The sequence below is a fragment of the Anopheles coluzzii genome, assembly GCF_943734685.1.
Source record: "Anopheles coluzzii chromosome X unlocalized genomic scaffold, AcolN3 X_unloc_6, whole genome shotgun sequence".
Taxonomy (NCBI): Eukaryota; Metazoa; Arthropoda; class Insecta; order Diptera; family Culicidae; genus Anopheles; species Anopheles coluzzii.
Window position 1 is genome coordinate 17,501 of NW_026054491.1, and position 7,500 is coordinate 25,000.

Sequence of the window (7,500 nt, forward strand, 5' to 3'; positions counted from 1 at the left end):
ATTTGGTAAGCAGGGCCAAAGCCGTGCGGTTCCAATTGTTCCGGCAGATCCTGCTTGTGTTGGTCCTTGCTGAGCTTGATGGCCCGTTCCAGGGCAGCGCGTGCGTCCGACTTCATTTGACGCCTTTCCTCGCGCTGCTCCTCGGTCCGGGCCCGGTTGAACCGCCGTTTCATTCCGTGATAATGGCTGCGCAACCGATCAATCTCGGACGTCCACCAATAAACTGGCCGCCGGCCCTGTCGCCTTGGGGGTTGCCTAGGCATGGTGCCATCACAGGCCACCGTGATGGCCTGGGTAAGCTCCTCTGGCGTAGCAACATGCCCAAAAATGTCCTGGTCCCTCAAGATTTCAACGAACAAATCCTTGTCGAAGAATCTTGTGGACCACCTTCCCCCATTCGCTGCTGAGTGTACCTCGTTGTTGGCGCGCTGTCTCGGAACCCTGCCGACCACAAACTTGATAGTATTGTGGTCACTTGGGGTTTCGTCACACACGCGCCAATTGTTGTCCCCTACCAAGGAGGGGCTGCAAAAGGATACGTCCACGATGGAGTTGCGACCATTTGCCCCAATCCAAGTGCTCTGGTTGCCCTGGTTCAGGAGAACCAATCCCAGAGCAGCCGCCGCATCCATCACAACTCCCCCCCTAGATACCCTTTCCCCGTCGTTTGGCCTCCGCTCCATCCCCCATGCACCTGACCAGGCGTTTACATCACCCCCGATCACGGTGTCCCGATTCCGTGGAAGTACAGACACGATTTCGGTCCATTTGCGTTTGTACTCCTCGACAGTCAAATCGGAACCCACGGGTGGTAGGTAGACAGAACAAAAAACGATTCCCCGCATCTCGACCACAACGAAGTCCTCGCGTTGGTTGTCAATGATGCGCTGAAAAGGATAATCCCCAACTGATACCACTGCTACCCGACCAGTGGTATCGGTAACCCAATTGCTGTTATTATTCGGCACCCAATAGGGGTCCGAGATAATCAGAATATCACAACCCTCGGCACGAGCACTTTGCAAAAGCAAGTCTTGTGCCGTTTGGTCATGGTTGAGGTTCTGTTGGAACACTCTAATCATGACTGGGCTGTGGGGTTACCTTTCCAAAGTAGCGGCAACTGCGCTGGCCCAGCGAATGCCCGATTGCATCCGGGCCCTCGCATCCCAAGCACTTCCGCTCCCTAGTGCACGGTCCCTCGTGCTTATCTTCCGCGCAGCGATGGCATTTGCTACTGCGGTCCTTGCCACGGCAACGGGCAGCAGTATGCCCGTATTCGTAGCACCGGTAGCATTGCCGCCGACGCTCCAAAAGCCGAAGCCTGCAGCATTTGCTGAAACCGACCGTGTATTGCCTTGCCAGGGCCTGGTCGGTCACCGCTATTGCTGGGCAGTCGAAAAATGCGACCAACGTACCGTAATGCGTTTTTACGGTCGTGATCTGGTCGCTGAAAATTTCAACGCCCAGCGCGGCACTCATTTCCAACGAAATTTCTTCGGACGAAGTGCCAGGCGGAATGTTGGTGCAGTTCACCCGCACTGAGGGTGTCCGCGGACGGCATTTTGCTTTGCCATCAAGGGCCGCAGACACCTCTCTCCAAAGGGTCATCGTTTCCTGGTGCGACATTGGTGCTAGCTCCAGGAGTAGATGACCCTTAAAGTTTGTGCGGATTCTCTGCACATCCTCTTTCTTCACCGTTTCCCTAAGGATAGGCATCATGTCCGCGTGCTTGAATCCCCCAATTGATTCAAGCTCGATGGCGTTTGGCATTCGGCCGGCCCTGGGATTAGAAGCAGGTGCCGGCTTTTGCTTGGGTTGGGGAGCAGAAGGTGGCGTGTTTGCGGCGAGGCTGGCTGCTTGCTCAGCTTCACGCTGCTTCTTCCTCTTCCGTCTCTCCCGGCGCACGGCGGTCTTCCCCTTTACCGTCCGCCATTCTTGCGCACCCTCTTGCCCCTCTAATGGTCCAGATCCCTGGTCCGTCGAACAAATTTCCCCTTCGCAAGGTTCCTCTGCCACAACTACCTTGGCATTCCGACCCTTTCCCTTCTTCTTGCCCTTTTTCCCTTCCTGACCCACCAGCTGTTGTCCCTGTTCCCCATTTCCTCCTGTCTTGGCCTCATTCTCCCTAACTAGTGTGTTGAACATCTCCCGCATAATTCCCCCAAAAACAGTGAGGAATTTGGTGATATCGGTCTCGTCCAAAGGCAAAGATCCCGGTTGCGGCTCCTGATTAGGGCCTGCCAAAGGCCCTAATTCTTGCTCCAACACCGGGTCCTCCACCACGAGATCCTCGGTTCCCGTTCCAACATCAACTCCTGACCCCGCCTCTCCCAGCCAAATTGCTGGAAGATTGTGCAGCAGGGCTAAGACTGAGCCAATTCGCTCTTCCCAATTAGCGAATTGGGGCGTTTTGGCTAAAATAGCCCTGTGCTTCACGGTGTCCCTGATAAACAGCATGAGCTCATGTTTTGCTTTTTGCAATGGGCCCATGGGATTTGACTCTGCTGGATATGCGGTAGCGAAAAATTTCCTGTTGTAAATTTGCCCTGCCTTAGAGCCCTCCCCTTGGCTGTCTTCCGCAATCTGCGGGAGAACAGAGACCCTTTTTGATTTTCCCTCCACCTCTACCGAAGAAGCTCTTCGTAGGGCAGGTGCCTTGGAAGCCATCAGCTGGGTTGTTGATGCCCGTCTACCAAAGCTGGTGGCCGAAGCCTTAGACGGGGACATCGTTCCCAGCGAGCTACGGCGGACGGAATATCTACTCGTCACTGCCTTCGAGGGACTACTTCTACGAACTAAGGTGGAGCGTGTGTTCATCACCATTTTTCTACTGGGTTATTTCTACGGTTAAATCCTATGGAGGTTATTGTGACTGTCTACTTGTTTTCTAAGGAATTTCGCAAGTTTGTTAATTGATTGATTAATTAAGTAATTATTGTCGGGTTTTGGGACGAATTTAATGTCAAATTTTTAAATTAAAACGGAAGATGAATTTATTGTCAAATTTAAAACGAAAGATGTCAATGGATTTCGCGCTGTGATCAAATTGTCAATTAAATTTGCTGTCAATGTGATGAGGCGTTTGATGTCACTGTCAGTCAAGTAATTGATAAAACTGTCAAATCTTTTTGAATGTCAATGGTACTGTGATGTTTTACGTCAATGTCTAATGGATGCAATTTAATGTCATGGGAATAATCAAATAAGATGATTAAAGTTATTTTCAAATTGATGCGACGGAGAAAGTATTAACTGGGTTAGATGGTATTGATAATTAAAAGAAAAAGCTTAGGAAGCGAATTAAATGATTGGAAGCGGATTTAAGTAATTTTTAATTAAATTTAGAAAAAGGGGAATTTCATAACATGAAAGAGTTTTCCGAGATTAAAATTTTAGTTTAATAGCTGTCAGTCTATTTGTTGTCAATAACGATAAATGTCAGGTTTAAACAAGCTGTACAAACAATTTAAATGTCAACAGGGTATGAAGTTGTGTGTTTAAAGATTAATAGAATTGAATTTATTATTGTGTAATAAATTGTTACTTGAGCATAAGCGATTTTAATTTAATTTAATTGGTTGAATATAAATAATTGATTTTTTAAATTATTATTTAATCGGTTGCAACTGTCAAAGAATTTTAATTATAACTGTCAAACAATTTAAGATGTCAAGGTGACGTTAGGTGTCAGATATTTGAGCTGTCAAATTAATTATGTGTCAACGTTAGATGTCAAGTGTTAAAATGTCAAATCAAACTATTTTGTTATTATTAAGAGAATTTAATATTAATAATTATTTAAAATATTTAAATCAGAAAACTAATAATTTTTTTTTTAATACATGCAGAGAACCAGGAGAAAAAATAACTACGTGATTATTAAAACTTCTACTTGTTAAAGAGTTATTGGTTATGGTTGAAGAAGACGAATTACTATTTAACAGAAGTTATTGGAAATTTGTTGGTAAATATTAGAATTGTTAAATTATTTTATATGAAAACTAATACAAAGTGTATAAATGTATTAAATATTTGAGATTTGATTTTGTAAGGGAATATAACTAATTGGATTGTGATGGAAAGTATGCTTGTCTAATTGTTGAGCGTTGAATTTGAAATTGTAATTTATTAATTTGCTCTATTGTGCTTATGGCGTTGTAAGTTAATTATTTTAAATAAAGGATTTTTTAAAACAATTATTCGTTTAAATATTCGAGTGAAAAAAATTAAACATTAATTTTATTTTAAATTGAAAATAATTTGCTCATGAATGAAAAATGAATTAGGGGTAATATTAGAATATTCGCAGATGGCTTTCTATGTGAAATTTCAGTTTTTTCAGAGTTTTCGAGATTTGAATGAGATGAATGAAATGAATGAAATTTAAGAGTGCTTAAAAGTGACAAACTACGTGAGGAGACGTGTGTGCTTCAACATTACAGGTAAAATGGACCAAATGTCCCGTTATATTTTTGTCTATGCTACGGGATACAGGTAAAATGGCTTTCCAGTCACCTTGCTCTACGCTCCCTTACTGGAGATTTGTTTGTTAGTTTTACGAGAGTTTTGAAATTTGGTTAGGATAGATTTTGAAAATTTTAATTGTTAGTTCTACTGGTTTGGGGAATTATTCTACTTTACGAATGGTGGTTTGATTTTTTTTTACTGTTGTGTGTCTTTTCACAAATTAAAGGTATCTTTAAGTTGGATATTAAAAATTTTAATTAATCGAACGATATTGGGAAGTATACAAGGAATTTAAAGTTTATTATTATGTAACAAATTGTAACTTGAGGAACGAAATTTTAATTTAACTTAGTTGGTTAAATATAAATAATTGATTTTTTAAATTATTATTTAATCGGTTGCAACTGTCGAAGAATTTAAATTTTAGCTGTCAACCAATTCAAGATGTCAAGGTGACGTTAGGTGTCAGATATATTGAGCTGTCAGTTTGATTATATGTCAACGTCAAATGTCAAGTGTTGAAATGTCAATTCAAACTATTTTGTTATTTTTAAATTAATTAATATTAATAATTATTTAAACTATTTAAATTCATTAATTATTTTTTTTTTTACATGCAAGGAACCGGGAGAAAAAATAACTACGTGATTATTTAACTTCTGCTTGTAAAAGGGTTATTGGTTATGGTTGGAGAAGACGAATTATTGTTTAAAAGAAGTAATTGGAAATTTGTTGGTTGATATTAGAATTTGTTAAATTAATTTATATGAAAACTAATACAAAGTGTATATATGTATTAGTTTATTGAGATTTAATTTTGTAAGGGAATATAACTAATTGGATTGTGATGGAAAGTATGCTTGTCTAATTGTTGAGCGTTGAATTTGAAATTGTAATTTATTAATTTGCTCTATTGTGCTTAAGGCGATGTGAGGTAATTATTTTAAATAAAGGATTTTTTAATAAAGGATTTTTTAACAATTATTCGTTTAAATATTTGAGTGAAAAAATTAAATAAATATATTTTTTTTTTTTAAATTGAAAATAATTTGCTCATGGATAAAAACTGAACTGGGGATAATTTTAAAATTTTCGCAGAAGGCTTTCTATGTAAAATTTAAGTTTTTTCAGAGTTTTCGAGATTTGAATGAAATGAATGAAATGAATGAAATTTAAGAGTGCTTAAAAGTGACAAACTACGTGAGGAGACGTGTGTGCTTCAACATTACAGGTAAAAATGGGCCAAATGTCCCGTTATATTTTTGACTATGCTACGGGATACAGGTAAAATGGCTTTCCAGTCACCTTGCTCTACGCTCCCTTACTGGAGATTTGTTTGTTAGTTTTACGAGAGTTTTGAAATTTGGTTAGGATAGATTTTGAAAATTGAAATTGTTAGTTCTACTGGTTTGGGAAATTTTTCTACTTTACGAATGGTGGTTCAAAATGTGTTTGTGAAGTGTTTTGAAAAACTATTTCTAATGTTAGTTTTTTGTATATATTATGAAATTTAATGCTGAGGGGGAGAGAGAATCGAAAAAAGAAAATAAATGTGGTTTTATATAATAAGGTTTAGTTGGGGAGCTAATTGAGATTGGGTTAGGTTGTAAATGGGATTTCAAATTCTACTCTATAAAAACTTTAAACTATTTGCCGGTTTGAAAACTCTCGATGTAACTACGCCGCTTGGAGAAAATCTCGTCGCCGGAACAGATGGAATCGGGAATCTCGCACACAGCACACACTAAGCACAATGTTCTCGCGGACCGCTCAACGAAAGCTTATTTGCTGAAGGCTTAATTTAATTAATTACGCAGATGGCGATGCTAATAAACTAATTGTCTAATAATATTTTTAAATTCAAAGTTTGTTCTTGCGGAGGGCGATTTAATAAAATAATTTTGTTTGCTGAGGGCTTGATATAATATATTGAATTTCTAAGGGCAAACCGTTAACTAGAATAATATATTTGTTAAAAAACATAAAATGTTTTGCAGAAGGCAACTGATAGAAAGGAATTTTATTTCTACGCGGAGGGCGATGCTAATTTCCCGACGGCAAACTGGGATTTATAAAAAGGCAATTTAATAAAAATTTAAATAAAATTAAATGCAGAAGGCTTATGGCAATCGGAACGGTCAACACAAGAACACTTCACTTTTCACACACACACACACTAGTGATTCCGGCCGAAGTCTCAACGAAAGCTTGATGCAGAGGCGATGCTAAATAACAATATTTTCTTTAGGCACTTGTTTTTAAAAGAAATTAATTAATATTTTGTATTTTGCAGAAGGCTAAAATATATTCAATACACTGTAGGTGATTCTAGATAATATATGTAAAGAGAAATTAAATCACAGTTATTGCAGAAGGCTTATATAAAATTATTTTAAGTTAATATGGCACTGAAGGTGATGCTAATTCAAGAATAATATTTAAATAAATATGCAGAAGGCAGTAAAATAAAAACGCTGAAGGCGATGCTAATTTCCCAATGGCAGTTGTGGGTTATTTAAAAATAATATTTGCAGAAGGCTTAATTAAAATAGCAATCGGAGTCTTCAAGGCCCAGAATCACTTCACTTCACTCACACGTAGCACTTATGGCACCGGTCAACAATTCCAACGCTAAAATAATTTTAATTTAAAACACTTGCAGAAATGCCGACGGGAAAAAGGCCGACGACCAAATAAAATAAATTTAAATACGCACAGAAGGTGATGCTAGTGTGCCGACGGGAAAAAAATCCGACGGCAAAATTAAAATAAAATGAATACACAGAAGGTGATGCTAGAATGCCGACGGGAAAAAAAGCCGACGGCAAAATTAAATAAAATATAAACACAGAAGGTGATGCTTAAATGCCGACGGGAAAAAAGCCGACGACAATTTTAAAATAAAATAAATACACAGAAGGTGATTTTAAAATGCCGACGGGAAAAAAGCCGACGGCAAAATCAAATAAATTAAAATACACAGAAGGTGATGCTACAATGCCGAAGGAAAAAAGCCGACGGCAAAATCAAATA